Here is a 19,385-nt window from a genome sequence, read left to right on the forward strand (position 1 = left end):
TACCCACTGAAGTGCCAGTCATCTGGACATAATGTGTTCCCTGAAACTCAAGCTGTGATATAAGTTTGAGTAAGGTGACCAAAGTACCACTGTCTAATGTGCTTTCTATGCAAGCTTCATTGTAGGCACTCACAACGGCCCGGATACCATCTGCATGCATAATGTTCGTGCAGAGTGAAGTGACGTCGAGCATGGCAAGCAAATACCTCCGAGGAATATTAGGATATGAGTGGGGTCAAAAAGGAAATTCGTGGTGTCCTTTATGAAAGACGTAAATGTGGGCGGAATGCTAATATTGACCGTGCCGACGTAACGAGACAGATTTTTCATAACAGTGGCGTGGCCGGAAACAACGGGTCAACTCGTAATGTTTTCTTTGTGAATCTTAGTTAACAACTAGAATCTACCGGCCACCTGGCTAAGTGGGACAATTGAGCGCAAAACACTTTCTGTAATTTGGTTGCCATTGGAAAGATCTAGCAATGCATTCTTAATAAAATCTTTGAACTATTCTAAGTGTGGTCGCACTCTAAAATTGACAAAATGATTAGTCGTCTAGCTGCTTGTTTGCCTCTGGGATGTAATCGCTCTTGTTCATTGCTACCTCACCACAACCTTTCTCAGCCGGCATAATGATGATATCACTTCGGGGCGCTAACTGCTCCATTGCTTTTGCCTCGCGAACTGATCGGTTTCGATGAAGAGGGTGCTATGTTTTGTACAGCTCTAAGACATCTTTTTGTGCAACACTAATGTACAACTCCAGACACTTGTCCCGCGTGATGGAGAAACCCAATGTTTGTAAGATGGCAACCTATTGCGCGAGGTGTTTGAATTAAGCTCATTATGAAAAGTAACCCAAGGCGAAGTTTCCGGGCAAAATTAGCCAAATTTTTCATCAATTGAATCTCGCCGTACAAGCTGAGTCCGCGGGACAACACTTTAGTTTCTTCTAAGCCTAGTTCATAACCTGAGATATTGATTATTTTCGAGAAACTAGGAGGACTGCGTTCTTTGCTAACGGCAAGTAGGACTGGTGCAGAAGATAGGCACTCTGTGACTCTTTAATTAAGAGGGAATTCATAAGCGTTCGGAAGCTTTTTGGGAAAACATTCTACGTTGTATCGCAGAAGCTTTTTTGCTTCAACGGCGCCAAGTTCACCTCGCTTTTTGGTTTGCTGCTGGTTGTGGTTGGTTGGATGTCGCTCAGACCGGCGGGCTTGGAGCTGAATCTGCGGAGCTTGTATTGGTGACCATTATAGGAAGCACTGGACTGGCAGGTTTTGCAGCCCTATCTTATTTTTTGGCAGCGCGGATGAGTCTTGGAGGCAGTAGAGGAACTACTCTGAGCTGAAGTAGGTCCTATTTTTCAACAGGGCTGGTGAGGAGAAGGCGGATTCCTCGACAATGGTGTGCTGGACGTGGATCTCGCTGAATAACGGTAGTTTTGCGCTAAAGTAGCTGCTCCAGTTTCACCAGGGGGGGGGGGGGGGGGCGATGTGTTGGCTGGTCTTTTAACGGGTCGGTACTGGTGTGGCTCGTTAGCTGACGGTTGCTATCAGAGGCAGCCACGTAGTGCGGCCAGTGCCAGATGGCACGTGGTTTCCACTAGGCTGCTAAATTCGGGAGGCATTTTCTACTTGTTACTTAAATTTCACAAAGAAAACAATCCGGGTCGACCCATTGTTTCTGGCATTGGCACTGTTACGGAAAATCTGTCTCATTACGTCGACAAGGTAATTAAAACATTCCAGCCACATTTCCGTCTTACATAAAGGACAGCACGAGTTTCCTTTAGGACATCACTGACCTTACGATTTCTCGGGGTTCTTTGCTTGTCACGCTCGAGATCAATTTATTCTACACGAACCATCCGCATCCAGGTGGTACCCTGGCTGTTGTGACCGCCTACAATTAAGGTTGCATATAAAAGACAGTAGAGAGCGGTACTTTGGTCAACCTACTCAAACTGATATTACAGCTTAATAATTTTGAGTTTGAGTTTATGATTTATGTCCACATGACTTTCTCTTAAAGGGAACGCGAATAGGTCCCATTTATGCAAACACATTCATGAGGATGCTTGAAAACGAATTTTTTGAAAGCCAATCTTTAGTATGTTTTTGCTGTAGGTCTTACATCGACGATATATTTCTAAATTGGGCCCACGGTGAAGCCGAGCTCCCATCATTTATTGCGATTTTAACATTGTGGATTCTTCGATATTATTCCATATAGTGTTTTCAGGTTTAAATGCAAGCACAGGAAAATTGAGCTCCATTCAACCTTAACCCTCCAATGCTAACCGCCATTAGTGTCTCCGATTCCCATTTCTTCTCCAGTGCCTTCACATGTTTACATCGCAGTACGCGCATGCTTTTTTCTATTTTTGAATGTTTGAGCTTTATATACAGGTGAGACTCCTTTCTTGATTTAGTGGTAGATATTCACGCTACTGTTTACGTTGTACATTACCACAATATGTCTCCTAAATCATGCATAATTTCTTGCTTCGTGCTACCAATTTGCGACTCGTCATTTCAGGACTGTTTGTATCCGAATAGAGTAATCCCGCGCATGCTTGTTCATCTACTAACGCCGTGTTATGTAGTTAAGGTAGACGACGCACTAAATCTCGCAAAAAGCTCTTCGTCTACAACTGCGATTCACATATTGTCTTGTACCCACATACCTGTTGCATTTTTACTTTACTTTTCTGCGTGATATTTTCCTGTACCTTCTTGTGATCCTACCTACATATACTGTGGCTTGCACTTCGATTCCGGCATTCTGAAGAAGTCTGTTCTATGGCTGAAGCGTAATTAAATTGTTTGATTTGTTTGGAATGTTGGTCTCAATTCTTGTACTATAATTCACCGTTCCAATGCTTAATTTTGATTTGGTTTGGTTTATCGGTGTTTAACGTCCCAAAGCGTAGTTAAGAGCTCCGGAAATTTCGACCAAACGGGGATCTTTAACGTGCACTGACATCGCACAGTACATGGGCCTCTAGAATTTCGCCTCCAGCAAAATTCCACCGCTGCGGTCGGGATCGAACCCGCGTCTTTCGGGTCAGCGGCCGAGCGCCATAACCACTGAGCCACCGCGGCGGTTAAAATTTCGTTTTGGCTAGATTATATATATGTATGTATTGGTTGCGATAGCGTGAAGTGGTTCACTGCTTAAAAGAGTATAGAGCGAAGTACACGCTTTGTTAAAGCAAGATTTTTTATTGGACTTGACGTTCCGATCGCAGGAACGATGTTTTTCAAGAGCGATTTGGCTTCGCTGGTGTTTCCGCCTTCATAGTAATTGAACACAGAACAGGTGAGCGATGAACGGATAGAGAGTGCAGATATAAGTGGATAGAAGTAAAGAACATACAAGTAAAAATAAATAAATAAGCATGGGTAAGAAAAAGGTGAGTGCGACCCGCACAAAATAACGAACAGTGCGCAGTACATGTAAGGAGTAGAGAAAATACAATATACAGATACGGCCTCTGCTTTGTTAAGGAGCGCATGCTTGCTTATTGACAGGCGTGTCGTGCTGAGCTGAGATGGTCGACAGCGTGCGTGACCGTACGGCTACCTTCGTGGAAGTATCCGGGAACTTCTCGTTCCTGCTGGCAACGAGGGCAGGGGGGAAAAGAACGGGACAAAGAATCTTGTCCCAGCATCAGAGGGAGCAGGAAGAAGAAAAAAGAAAAAAAAAACCTAAAGTAATGTCTTTTCTCGGCGTTGGGCAATAGTGCAGCCACCGCTGGTTTAGCCACGAAGGCTGGACTATGAGAGAAAAAAAAGGAAGGGGGGAGACGGAGAGGAGGCACCCGAATGAAATCTTATGCTGGCATTATTCCTTCGGGTGCCTCCCTTCCATCCCTACCCCCTTTTTTCTTCTCTCATAGTCCAGCCTCCGTGGCTAAACTACCGGCGAGTGCACTGTTGCGGCACTGGGAGAAAAAACAATACTTTAGGGTTTTTTTTCTTTTCCTGCTCCCCCTTCTTTTCCCCCCTGTCCTCGCGGCCAGCAGGAACGACAAGTTCCCGCATTCTACCACGAAGGAAGCTGCACGGTCACGCAAGATGTCGAGCGTGTCAGCACAGCTCGACACGCCTGTGAACAAGCAAGCATGCGGTGCTTAACAAAGCAGAGGTCGCATCTGGATATTGTATTTCCCCACTCCTTACATGTTCTGCGCACTCTCCATTTATTCGTTTGAGTAACACTCCCTTTTTCTTATCCATTCTTATTTATTTATTTTTACTTGTATATTTTTTGCTTCTATCTACTTAGTTTGTACTCTATCCGTTTCTCGCTCACCTGTTCTGTGTCCAACCCCTATAACAGGGGAAACACCAGAGAAGACAAATCACTCTTGAAAAAGATCAGTCCGTCGATCGGTACGTCGAGTCAAATATGTTGTCTTTAACGAGGTGTGTGTATATATATATGCTGGTCGAATGTTTAGGGGAATCCTGCAAGGTGGAGTAGATTTGTAATAAGGGAGTAATTACTCACTGACATCCACCCATAGCGCAGCCAAGCGGCTACAAAGGAAAGCTATAGAGCTTTCTCAGAAACTTCGCAGTTAAAGAAAAATTTTTCCTGGTCGGGGGTGGATGTCAATGAGTAATTACTGCCTTATTATATATATATATATATATATATATATATATATATATATATATATGCGTATGTGCGTTGCAGTGAAAACAATCTGATCATTTTATTCACTACACATTGGACAAAATGGCACGCGAGCTTTCGCATCTTCTGGCAGTTGACAATTCCTTGGGATTTGGGGCTCCTATATGGTGCAGAGTCAAATTAGCCTACTGAACGTTTTGAACTTTGTCACGTCTCTGAAATCGTTTTCGCAGTTGTTCGGACAGACATAATTCATTGCCAGATACATTGCCACAGTGGTGGCTCTGTGGTTATGGCGCTCGGCTGCTGACCCGAAACATGCGGGTTCAGTCCCGGCGCAGTAGTGGAATTTCGATGCAGGCGAAATTCAAGAGGCCCGTGTTCTGTGTAATGTCAGTGCACGTTAAAGAACCCCAGGTGGTTTAAATTTACGGAGCCCTCCACTACGCTGTCTCTCATAGCCCGAGTCGCGTTGGGACGTCACACCCCATAAACCAAACTTTTCATCCATTGGTGCCCACGTTGTCAAAGAACGTTTGCTGTGTCACACGTGTACAGTGAGTGAAAATTTAGTTCTTTGCATGTCTTTCGTTTTGTCCCTCTGACGTTTTGGCCACATTGACGGGATTTGAAGGTGCAGGCTCCTTTCCCAAGCATTGCAACCCTAGGACGCCGAGCACCAGGCCGGGGCATATCTTGAACCCAGTTTCAGAAAACCGGTGGGTACCCGGCCGGCGGCAGGAGTCGAACCCACCACCTCCAGAAGTAGAGGCGGGTGCTCTACCACGAGGCCACGGCTGCGGTGAATTACTGAGTGAGTGAATTATTGCCTGCATTGAAAAATCGCCTGCTGATGTCGCATGTATTAAGAATTTCAAACCTCTAATCACTTTCAACTTCGTCAGCATCAATAGCAAAAGTTAGTATTGGCCAAATATTGAATATGTCAGTAATACCAGCAAAAATTAACGTCATGATGACCTTCGAAAAGGTCACATATCAAAGCAACACGCAGAAACACGGTTTAGGAATTTCGCTTGTTGCCTCTTGCTTGCCGCAGACACCGTATGAAACTCGTCAAGTTCACCGTTTAGAATATAACCACAATATTACATTACAATCGCTAGTTTATTCTCAAGAAACGCCAGTCCCGAATTCCTTCGCAGTCACTGTAGGGCGAAGAAAATATCTGGAACTGGATGAAGACAGATGAAGAAGTCAACGGAACATGCGTAGACTGGCAACTGATTTTATTCAGAAGGAAACTCGTGCAGTTGGAGTAGAAAGATTAGCGCAAGTAATCAATCACTGGTGTGAAATGATCTCCTCTCGCGGCGCGGCGATTCATGAAAAAGCAAATAACGACAATGGCAGGCGTCCAAATACTTGCGGGAGGTTCAGCTGAAAGCTATCGACCGCGAAAAATTACATACTTTTCTTTTTTGCGCACAGCTGGTCATCGATCACTTGTGGCCATCTCTTTTGCTCGCGACTTCACTTGAATACATTTTTTTTCCGAAATGAGGCAAATCCAACTAAGCGCAAACAGAGAAGAACACGGAAGTTTGTTATCCACAGAAATTACAGTGCTGTGCAGGATATTATATCATGTGTTATACGTGTCATCTATAGCTGCTTTAAATCAACGTGATAAAAACTTATGCAAATAATTTAATCAATATCAGCATGTAAACTTCGGATTTGACTCTATTCGAAGAGAAACTCTCGAATTGACCCAGTTTTGGTGAGAAAACTTTTTACTGCGGTGGCTTTTAAGTTATGTCGATGAAAATAAAATAGAGCAGAAAAACAATGAGAAACTTTGTTGTCTGCCATCAGGGGTACTGCTGTGCTTCAAAACGAGCAAGTAAATGCGAATATATATATATATATATATATATATATATATATATGGCATCTGGTTGTTTTTCCTTCTGCTTTTCTAATAATTTAGCTTTAAGCGATAATATATTCAGTAATATTCTAAATTGATCAACACCACAAAATAAATAAATAAAAAAATCACCTGTGTTTCTTGGTTTCTCTGGCTGTTGGCTTCTCTCATATATATATATATATATATATATATATATATATATATATATATATATATATATATATATATATATATATATATATATATTGTTACGTGCTTAGCACGCACGGGGGTTTATTCACAGAGGGGATCGGTCGGAGCAGGATGGAAGCAGGAAGCCTACCAGCGTCCTTCAGCTCTTTCTCTTCCTTTCTCGTCAGTCCATCTTCTGCTTCTTCGTCGAGGTTCTGTGGAAGCACGTGACTTTTCCCTCCTCGCAGACGAAGCCCGTCGGGCGAGTTAAATAGACCGTCTGGAATGGAATCGCTTGAGGCGGGCTACATGCACCACCTGAGACTGGCGTGACCGTCGACCACTAGCAGTTACTCGTGATACAACGTAATTAACGTCACTTATGCACTGCAACACAACAAACGGTCCAGTGTAGTGGGATAGCAGTTTCTGACACAGACCACGCTTGCGTAGAGGGGTCCACAACGACACAATGTCACCAGGAACATAAGAAACTTCTTGGTGTTGGACGTCGTAGCGGTTCTTGGAACGCTCTTGCGAAGATAAAATTCGAACACGGGCAAGCTGGCGAGCTTCTTCAGCTCTGCAGAGTGTGGTCGCAAGAGAAGGTTCATCGTGGATGAAAAATGGTAGAATGGTGTCAAGGCCGCAGCGAGGTGAGCGAGCATAGAGCAGGTAAAAGGGGCTGTAGCCAGTTGTCTCATGTTGCGCTGTGTTGTATGCATGAGTAATGAACGGGAGGACGCCATCCCAGTCCTTATGATCTGCAGCGACGTACATAGCAAGCATGGTGGTGAGCGTCCGATTAGTGCGTTCTACCACACCGTTCGTTTGGGGATGATATGGTGTGGAGTGGCGAAAACTGCAGCTGCTGAGACGGAGAAGTTCTTCAACAACGTCCGCTGTAAATTGGCGTCCACGGTCGCTAATGAGAACTGCAGGAGGGCCGTGCCGAAGAATGACGAATCGAAGTAAGAAGTTAGATACTTCAGACGCAGTAGCAGCTGGTATCGGGGCTGTCTCACAATAACGGGTTAAGTGGTCTACGCACACAAGAATCCATCGATTTCCTTTAGAGGACCGTGGGAAAGGTCCAAGGAGGTCAATGCCAACTTGCTCAAACGGGGCTGTTGAAGGTGTGATTGGCCGCAGTTTGCCCGGTGGACTTGAAGTCGGCAGCTTAAAGCGCTGGCATTGCACACAGCTGGCTACATAGTGCTGGATGGTTGAACGCATGTTAGGCCAGTAAAATCGTTGTTGTGTGCGGTGGAGTGTGCGTGTCACTCCCAAGTGCCCAGACGTGGCGTCGTCGTGCATCATTTCAAGAACTGTGATGCGTAGGTTTTCGGGTACAACAAGAAGCATGCGTGCTCCTCCAGAAGCGAAATTCTTCTTATAAAGCAAACCGTCGCGAATGCAAAAAGTATTCTTTACAGAATCTTGAGCGCCATCAAACAAAGAGGTTAATGTCTCGTCTTTGCGTTGCTCAGTTCGGAAAACTTGAAGATCGGGGAAGGCTTGTGAAAGTGACGCCAAGTATTCATCAAAGTTGTCTGCGTCGTCATCAGTCGTTTGAAGCGGCAAACGGGAAAGACAATCGGCATCTGAGTGTTTACGGCCGCTTTTATGCACCACAGTGAAATTAAATTCTTGTAGGCGCAAAGCCCATCGAGCAAGCCGGCCACAGGGGTCACGAAGACTGACTAGCCAGCAAAGCGAGTGGTGGTCGGTCACGACGGTGAAAGCATTCCCGTACAGATAGGAGCGGAAGCGCTGTACAGCGAAAACAACGGCGAGACATTCTTGCTCAGTAACCGTGTAATTTCTTTCGCTCTTACTCAATGAACGGCTGGCATATGCTACCACGTGCTGATCGTGACCATGGCGTTGTATAAGTACAGCGCCGATACCGATACCACTTGCATCAGTGTGCACTTCAATTGGTGCAGATGGGCAGAAGTGGCGTAGGATGGGGCCGGAGGTCAAAAGAAATTTCAGATGTCGGAAAGCTGCGTCACATTCGCTGGTCCAATTAAACGGTGCATCTTTATGCAGCAAACACGTGAGTGGGTAAGCGATGTCCGCAAACCTAGCTATAAAGCGTCGAAAGTAGGAGCAGAGCCCTAAAATCTCTGCAGCTCTTTCACTGATTGAGGCACCGTAAAACTTTTGACAGCTTCAATTTTCTTTGGATCTGGTCGAACACCTTCTTTATCAACTAAATGACCAAGAACAATTGTTTCACGGTTCCCAAAATGACATTTCTTGGAATTGAGGATAAGGCCAGCTCGTTCCATGCAATCAAGCACAATATCCAGGCGGCTGTTGTGCTCACTAAACGTTTTGCCAAAAATTACAACGTCGTCCAAATAACATAAACAAATTTGCCACTTGAGGCCACGCAGGATTGTATCCATGAACCGCTCGAATGTTGCAGGTGCATTACATAATCCGAAAGGCATAACGTTAAACTCGTAAAGTCCGTCTGGTGTTATGAATGCCGTTTTTTCCCTATCTGCAGCGTGCATGGGGATTTGCCAGTAGCCGGATCTCAAATCAATAGAAGAAAAGTATGAAGCGGAGTGCAGACAATCAATTGCGTCATCTATACGTGGAAGCGGGTAGACGTCCTTCTTCGTTGCCGTATTTAAGCGACGGTAGTCAACACAGAACCTCCATGTGCCATCTTTTTTCTTAACAAGGATAACTGGAGCTGCCCAACGACTGGAAGACTCTCGAATTATGCCTCGCTTTAGCATCTCTTGAACTTGGTCATCTATTAACTTACGTTCAGTGGCTGAGACTCGATAGGGCTTCTGGCGTATGGGAGGTGCGGAGCCGGTGTTGTTCGTGTGATGAATACGACTGGTAGGCGGTGGTGTTGAATCGTCTTTAGCAAAGTCGAACACAAACACGTGCTTCAGAAGGAGTTTCACTAGAGTGCGACGCTCGATTGTCGGAACAGTCTGATTAATCATAGCCTTAACTTGGGTCTCCATATCTCTTTTCACGTGCTGCTCACTGACGGAGTTGGTTAACGTCGCGACGGAACCTGACACACCTTCCTCGAAACGGGCGAGTTTGAGGCCCCGGGGCAACACAGCTGGCTCTTCAGAGTGGTTCACTGTCCACAGCTCGGTACGGCCGCTCACCACGGGAACGACGCAACGAGGCACGACGATACTCTTCTTAGAGCAGGCGAGTGTCGTAGGCTCTACCACAGCTTGAAAAGATTCGCACTGATTTTGAATAGAGGAAACCCGCACGAATGCTGCGGAGAAAGCTTGTACAGTAGTGTCTTCTTCCACCGCAAATGCTCCAAAATCCGGTGTCGAGTTATCCACAAGAGCTGAAAGTAGTGAAGAATTCAAAGCAATTTCTCCCGTACGACAGTCTAAAGTTGCACCACACTCTTGCAGAAAATCAATCCCAAGAATCACATCATGCGTTGACCGTGGTAGCACTGCGAATTCTGTTCTAAACGTTAGACCACCAATAACAACATATCCGAAGCACACACACCAAGTGGAACCAAAGGTTCACCACCGACACCACGGAATAACGCTGCACGGTCACCACTAAACATCACTTTCCTACCTAAACGGTTCTTAAACCTCAAACTCATAACGGATACAGTAGCACCAGTGTCTACAAGAACCATTGTTTTCACACCATCAATAAACACTTCCAGTTTGTTCTTCAACATAAACACGGGCAGAGGTATATTGGACGTCATCGACTCGCCGGCGGCCTCACCTCCATCGGCCGCGCCTCCTAGTTTCCCGGAGGCGGAGGGGATGCACGACGTCGAGGAGAAGGTGACCTCCGTTGGCGCTGAGGTGGCGGCGTCACACTGCGGTCAGATGCAGATGATGAACTCCGCAAATTGCTCGGACGGTACGGCTCCCAAGCGGACGTTGGGGGTCGCTGCTGCGCGGTGTGCAGTTGTCCGTAAGTATGCACCGGGGGTTGGCAGTCTTGAGAAGTCGGGAAACGACGGCGGCAATATCTAGCGATATGCCCTGCAATGCCACACCGGTAGCACAAAGGTTGAGAGCGCCAGCGACCGCCATAAAAGTCCTGGCGAACAAAGTCGCGACGTTGGCTGGAGCCAGGATCTCGCTGCGGACGAACCACGTCTTCTGGGTAGGTGGGCCTCCTTTCCGTCAGCTGGTGGCCATAACGTTGGGCAATGTTCCGATCGTCCATGGGCAAAGTGCCGTTAGGTTGAGCCCACGGAGTCGACAGGGCGGCAACATCTTCCTCTGGTGCAGAACTGTGCCGCAGATATTCTGTGCGGCAGAAGGTGTTCCGGGATCTGGACAATTCCTCGCGCACAATCTCTCGAATCATATCAGCCATAGAATTTGGAGGACAGGCTTCAACACTGGCTATAGAGGTGACATTGGCCAATCTTCCGAATTTAGGGGTGATTCGACGCAGCTTAAGAGCTTCAAATGTTCTGCAATGTTTTATAACGTCAGCGGTGGTGTTGAGGCTCTCTTTGCTAATCAGGAAATTGTAAACATCTTCCGCAATTCCTTTTAGAAGGTGGCCGACTTTGTCTTCTTCAGGCATACTGGAGTTAACTAGCTTGCATAACTTTAAGATGGCTTCGATGTATGCCGTGCAAGTTTCTCCTGGTACTTGCGCGCGGTGAAGCAATATCTGTTCCGCACGCTTCTTCTTTGCCGATTCATCCCCAAAATTTTTCTTTATCTCGGTTGTAAAGGTAGCCCACGAATTCAGTGTATCCTCATGATTGTCGAACCAGTCAAGGGCAGTGGCGGCAAGGAAAAACACCACGTTAGCCAGTTTAGTAGCCGCGTTCCAGCGATTGTATTTGCTCACCCGCTCGTAGTGTTTCAGCCACTCGTCAACGTCCTCTTCAGGTTTTCCAAAAAATGTGCGGGGCTCTCGATAATGTGGCCAGTTGTTCGCTGTGGATATCCCGGGTTGCTCGGCATTGTCGTCTCCAGGCATGTCAAATGGCAGTGGTGGGAAGCCTGCGAGTCTACGGCTCCTTCGGTAGATGGAATGCTCCGTGGTCGATACCCGGCACCTCTCACCAAACTGTTACGTGCTTAGCACGCACGGGGTTTATTCACAGAGGGGATCGGTCGGAGCAGGATGGAAGCAGGAAGCCTACCAGCGTCCTTCAGCTCTTTCTCTTCCTTTCTCGTCAGTTCATCTTCTGCTTCTTCGTCGAGGTTCAGTGGAAGCACGTGACAATATATATATATATATATATATATATATATATATATATATATATATATATAGTAGATACCTGCATCGCCTTACGGCATTACAGCAGGGTGGCGGTTACAAAACATGATGAAAAATTCAAAACAATACATATAAACACAGGCACCAACTTCCACAAAGCTTATAATGCAATCTGAGCGCGGAAAAAATTATCACTGTTGTTAATGACCGCAATTTCGGGTGGCATTGTGTTGCATTTGCAGGCCATCCCTACAAAAAAGGAATAAAGAAATGGATTGCTGTGAAAAGATTGTTCTTTGATTTTTTTGTTCGCGGTCCCTTCTTCGAGAAACATAGGAAGGAGGTTGCATGTAATTTTCACGGTCTATACCTGTGTGTGAGTAATAGATACTATGGAATAGTGTATTGTGAAGATTTTCCGGTGGTCTTTCGATTCCCTCTATCGAAGATTACGTTTGCTGTTGGCCATGCTCAATTTTTTATCGTAATTCTCGGTAACAAATCGAACTGCTTTATTTTGAATTTTCGGAAGTTTGTTTATGTGATTTGCATTGTAAGGATCCCAGCATACACAACCATATTCGAGGACTGAGCGGACGTGTGCGATATATAACTGATGCTTGAGATTGCTAAGCCGGTGACTGAAATTGCGGGACAAAAATTCCAGATTGGACGAGGCTTTATTTGCAACATGATTAACTTGTCTATTCCATTGCAAGTCTGACCTAAGAAATATGCCTAATTATTTTATTTCCGAGGCTGTGGTCAGTGGGGTTTTGTTTACAAGGTATTCATGTCGCGGATGATTTCTTTTTCTAGCAAACCTGACATGTACAGACTTTTTTATATTAAGGGACATTTTCCACTTTGTACACCATCCAGTTATATTATCCAAATCACTCTGTATGGCACCACGGTCACTGATATTTCTTATAATTCTATACAAAATATAATCATCAGCAACTATGCGAAATGATGAACAGATCACAGACGTGATATCATTAATATATAATAAAAACAAAGCGGACCCGAAGCTGAACCTTGGGGTACACCCCAGAAATTACTGAGACGTACCTAGAATAAACGCCATTCACAGCTACGTATTGCCCTCGCAGTAGCAAATATTCGCCTATCGATTTAACGACCATTTCGTCCAGGTTATAGCTGTGCAGTTTGACACCATTCACACCTACATATTGTCCTCACAGTAGCAAATATTCGCCTATCCATTTAACGACCATATCGCCCAGGTTATAGCTGTGCAGTTTTGAAACAAGAAGAGCGTGAGAAACTGTACCGAATGCCTTGGTAAAATCCAGAAATATACAATCAATTATGAGTGCTTTGTCAATTGAGTACGCTATATAACAGACGAACTCAACCAACTGTGTTACGCAAGAAAGGTCGCTAGGGAAACCGTGCTGACAGAGATTAAGAAGCTTATGTATGTTTAAATGTGTCATTATGCCTCTATAAAGAACGTGCTCCATAATTTTACATGTAATGCTGCTCAGTGAAACAGGCCTATAGTTAGCAACAGAATTTCCTGAACTATTTTTGTGTATGGGCACAACGCGTGCTAACTTTCATTGAAATGGCCCTGCAAAATACGCTGCCAGAGTGCCTGAAAAGTTCTTAATTACTGCTGCAGGAATGTGATCTGTTCCACAGGCTTCAGACATATCAACGCTACTTAGCAGTTCCTGCACGCCTGGCACTGAAAATGTGACTGGATGCATAGCATTAATTTCGCCCTGAGGGATATGAAAACAACGGGAATTGGGTTAGGTGAATACGGAGAAAAAATAGCGCTAAATAATTCTGCTTACTCATGGTCTTCTTACACTATCTCGGCACTATTTTTTAGCGCTGGAATAGAGCTGTTTTCCTGACCATTACGACGAACGTACTTCCGAAACTCTTTCGAGTCTGATACAAGTTTATATATATATATATATATATATATATATATATATATATATATATATATATATATATATATATATATATATATATATATATATGGACTAAATAGACGCTCCTAAAACAATCTAACAAACTAATTGCTTCAAGAACAACAGAAATTCTCCGCTTCTTGTATTTCATCTCGAAGCGCTGCGTTGAAGGGAGCAAAATAATTTGCTGGAGCTCGCAAGACACCGAATCTTTTGTCAGGATGATGAGCTGTTCAGTACATATCGGTGTGCTCGCAGTTTCCCAAGCACTACTTCGCTTTCCTTAGCAAGATCGAAAGCAGTGCGAGTCCTTTGTTACGCACAAAATGCTTTTAGCTTTCATTCTTCGTGACCTTAGAGGAAAATTATCCTAAAATCGCGGTGAAGATCACCTTGAAACGAACGCCAAATAAGTTTGGAATTTCGGTCACGAAGGTAGATAGCAAAAACAAGAAAACTGCTCTGGGCACAGAGTGCAATATATAAACACGCGCTAGCCTGGTACCATTACTTCGCTTGCCTGATGCGTTCGAGAACTAGAGCATGGGCTCAATGCTTAAGCACGCAGTTATAGCACCTAGGTACTTGTATAAATAACTCACACTCGCTCTAGATTAAGTAGCCACGCTGTCAACAGATGACGCTACATTAACACGGAGACATGGATATGAGTGGTGGTCAACGTGCGATGCACGAAAAAACAGCTAAGATACGATATGACAAACAGTTGAGGCAAATGAGAGAGAAGCAGAGGGAGGTGAGAGTCTTCTGGTACTTATATATCCGAAACCTGTTGGTGCCCCAAAGGAGAATTTGGTGCCTCAAAACTGGAACTCGAGAATAAATATCGATCTAAAAAAAATGACAGGATAACATTGGAACACAAAGTGCGAGGCTAGGAAAATATTCACAAGCCAAAGGGAATGACAGATAGCCTGATGTTAGAACAGCAAAGCACAAAAAAATTTGAACGCAAGCTTCTTCCACATTTCGAAAGAAAGCGCTTTGTGGAGGCTAGGGAATGTTAGGGTTGAAATGTTTAGCGGTGAAAATTTGTGTCCATAGAGGGTATTCGATATTGGAGTATGCATCACAACCATGTGATTCGCCACATCGCTATCCAGTACATGGTATCCATCAGCTCCCACTGAAAGTGTGTGCACGAGATACTATGTGACACGTGTTGACATATAGAAACAGCCAAGGTGTGGTCAGTTTACAGAAAGTGGTAATATGTAAAAGGAGATTAGAGGTCAGAGGTGGCTGCAGGATTAGCCAGGTAGAGAAAAAGTCATACTATTTTGTTATGGCGGAAATTGGTTAAAATAATTGCAGCGCGTAAAAAGCTCCCGGGTAGTAGCTGTCCGCAATGGAGCCGCCAGAAGAATTGTCGCTGTAAAGAAATAACAAGCGACTAAAGCAAGTTTGTCACGGGCCCGCCTCATGCCCCTCACTCGAACCGCAGCCAATCAACTCCCGGAAGCGCAGCCAAGGTCTGGTTTTGAGACGGTGAAGTAAGGTGACAACGCCAGACGCATTCAGACGCACGAAAGGGTGGCCTTGATACAGCAGTGTGGTTTTCCCAGATCGACCGTTCACACCGAAAACTGAGCCAGAGGGCCATCTAGCGGTCAAAAACTTCACTGCAAACCGAATGTTGGCAGGCGCGCTTCAAGGTGTCGCCACCAGCTTGAGTAGCTCTGCGCGGCGTAATCTGCTAACAGACGCCGCAGAGATGAAAAACAAACCCTGTGTGTTACGGCTTTTTTCCTTATTGCTAATATTAGAGCTATGCAGATGCAGTTTTGTTAATTTAAAAATGATTCTCATTGAAACACTCCGTAGTATGCGATGATTTTCAGCTCAAATTTAGAACTCATACTACAGCGCGATATATTCTTAAATGGTTTTGCGGTAATTCTGCCTTTTGCTTACCTTTTGATCGCTCTAAACACCGAAATGCTCTGTTTTGCCGTGCGACCACACACACGCACACACGCACGCACGCACGCACGCACACACACACACACACACACACACACACACACGCACGCGCACGCGCACGCACGCACGTAAACACACACACACGCACACGCACACGCACACACCCAATCCCCCAATCTTGTGGGATTCCCCTAAAACATTAGACCAACACAGTTCCCACTTCGAGTTATTGATCAATTCGCTCTCGCCGTACCATAAGCTTGTGTCCTGGTTAGCTCAATTGGTAGAGCGACTGCTCCGGTGAAGCGGTTGGTCCTGGGTTCAATCCCCGGACCAGGACGAATTTTTCTTTAACTACGAAGCTTCTGAGAAAGCTGTATAGCTTTCCTTTGTAGCCGTATGGCTGCGCTCGGGTGGATGCAAATCAGTAATTACTCCCTTATTACAAATCTACTCCACCTTGGGGGATTCCCCTAAAACATTTGACCAGCTTGTCAAGATGTTCAATGACATTTTAATATGCAGACAAAATGTGCATTGCAAGCCTCTGTTGCCTAAGGCAGGCTAAGGAACCTATAACACTGTCCATTGTTAGAGGCGCTGTGGAGGAACTGTTAGAAGCACTCGGCACTAAACATGCAATGTTCATAATAAGCACGCTCATGAGCATACGCAGGGCACTCAAGCAGAATATGTTTCACAGTTTCGATCGAGCCGCAGTTGTCACAAAGCGGACTGTTCATTTGACCGAAACGGAGTCGCAGGTCATTTGTAAATGCAGCGTTCAGGCGAAGTCGATGAAAAGTGTTTCCAGACGGCGAGGAATTATGGGTGGGAGTCTTGATCTAAGATATGGGTCGACTGAGTAAATAAACTGGTAGTGTTGTGTCGGCAAGCTCCAGAGCCGATACGTTTCTTCAGAAGGAAAATCTTTTAGCCATTTGAGACGCATCAGATTTCGAGAAGAAAGTACGAATGTACTACCTCCGATGCTGGTGGCCTTTACGTGCCGCTTCATCTGCTTTCCCAGATGAAAAAAATCTAGCTGGTTTCAATTGGTTCTAACTGGTTTCAGCTGGGATCAGTTGGTCCCAGCTGGGACCAACTGGCCAGCAGTTGGGACCGACTGGCCTGCAGTTGGTGCCAACTGGCCTGGAGTTGGGACCAACTGACCAGCAGTTGGGGCCAACTGGCCTGCAGTTGGGACCAACTGACCAGCAGTTGGGACCAACTGGCCAGCAGTTGGGGCCAACTGACCGGCAGTTGGGACCAATTGGCCTGGAGTTGGGACCAACTCGCCAGCAGTTGGGGCCAACTGACCGGCAGTTGGGGCGAACTGGCCCCAACTCAAATCCGCATAACTGCATTTTGATTTAAGTTAAAAACGTGGTTTGTCCTGACTATTACCTCAATCCTGTTATTGATCACCTGTGTTTAAAGACACTTTTTCAGATCTTGCAAGAGAGCATCAAAAAGCAGGCAGAAATTATGCACAGCAACAATTCACACCTGAAAGGAAAAACTGTAAACCAAGATTTATTTCAAAATTGACACAGCAGACTTTATCATTAGTGAAAGTTTGATTTTATAGCATATATGCAAAACAAAGATCATATTCACTGCAAGACAGCATACAGGCAGTAAAAAATCATCTCGACTCTAGACAGCAGCATTGCCTTGGAAGTCTAGATGTGGCCATTTCGTCAATGACATGAAAAAAGTGCGCACCTTATTAAACAACTGTCCCCGCTGCATTTCATTTTCATCAGAAATGATGAGGATAGGCCCAGCATCAATCTTCACGTCAGAAATCTTGAGTACCCCACACACTTCATGATCGGCTCGGTGTGGAGTCGAGGTATCGTTTGTGAGGCCGCATTATGCTGTTTCAATAACTCGACTAGGAGATCAGAACAGATTGCAAAGCAGACATCAAAACTTGCATCAAAACAATCAAAATAAACCATGCACGGAGCACACTTCAACGCGCGGCCATTCGGATTCGGATATGTGGCTTTCCCTTTGTACCGGGCGGTCCTTACGGAGAAAAACCTCCGAAAGTGTCCTAGCCTATTTTGGAGTCTTCCTCGTCTTCATGGATATTTCTCTCCACAATGTCAAACGACGTTTGGTTTGTTTTCACCGCCAATGCTGATGTTGATGTTGATGCGGCTGAGGATTTCGCCGATGTCTCCCCAAAAAGTACAATTTCTAAGCATATTCTAACAAGTATCTTTATACGGTTGCTGCAAAATGTCACGACAAATACGAAAAGTACTTATATTTTTTTTTGCGCATTTGGTGCGACATATTGCATTTTGTCTGGCATCGTTCAACCGCGTTGAAACTTGAACATAACCAGCGGCAGCCATCGCCATCGCTGTCACTGGCCGCACTGGCTACGATTGTGTGTTGTCTGTGTGTCGTCGGGTCTAGTGATTTCCCTAATATATTCTGAGCAGTAGGTATGTTTTAGATTCTTTGCCCCATGTTTGCCTTAATAAGATTCCTCGCGGATATCGACAAGAAGCCGCACGTGGTGCCAGCGTCCGATATTGAAGACTTTCGCCCGACGACAACTGAGGATTTCGACAAGCCTGTCTACTCGGTCTTCTTGACAGACAAAGAAGGGGACGGAGAAGACACCGGCTACTACGTCGCGCAGGTACTCTTACTAGCCGGTAAGTTTTAACCCTGTGTCAAGACCCGGCACTCTGACAGTGGCTTGGCGTTCGGTTACTGATTCTAAAATCGCGAATCCCGCCTGCGGCGGCATTGCTTTTAAGAAATGCAAAAACGCCTGTGTACTGTGCGATGTCACTGCACGCTCAACTATCCAAGGTAGAGTAAATCAGTCCGAGCTCTCCACTATAGCCTCCCCCATAGCCCACGTTTGGAATGTAAACACCACGTACTGTACACACTATGCGACGTGTCTATCGTACTGGCATAGACAGAATCGGACATTCAGCGCACTTTGGCGTTCGAGTAATTGCTTGAGCGGATTGTTATTTTAGTGAAGCGCAGCAGCCAGCACCAGCAAGAACTTAATTCGCGCTGCGATAGGGTGTCAAACACGTGTAGCGCTGGTTCGACGAAGCCAAAGCATGCTTAATGGTATTAATTCCTTTACCTACTAGACAACTGAAATTAAGGGCATATTGCGATCGGAATAGAAAAATACGTGTAGGCTGCAAAAACACGGACATGGAAGTGGATTACGTGGGCCAAGCAAATATGAAGCAAAAGACCTGGTCTGTTTTATTTAGGTTGGCTTGTTTTCGTTGCTGCTTCCAGTGGCGTGAGATTAAAACTAGTGCAGATGTGCGTGCACACTAGTTAGCTTAATTTTGGTGCATCCCGCCAGCCGAACTGCCATGGCTGCTTCTGTTAGCGTTTTTGGTAGGTCATAATATATTTAATCTCTTTCAATTATCTGCATAATTGTGAATGGCCTCAGAAAGGGTCAGTGCTGATCTTGAGCAAAATTTTCAACCAATTTAAGTGTTAACTGTCTGCTGAGCAGTGCACTAGTCGGG

This window comes from Amblyomma mixtum, chromosome 3 (assembly GCF_055824585.1).
Source record: "Amblyomma mixtum isolate Tamu chromosome 3, ASM5582458v1, whole genome shotgun sequence".
NCBI classification, from domain to species: domain Eukaryota; kingdom Metazoa; phylum Arthropoda; class Arachnida; order Ixodida; family Ixodidae; genus Amblyomma; species Amblyomma mixtum.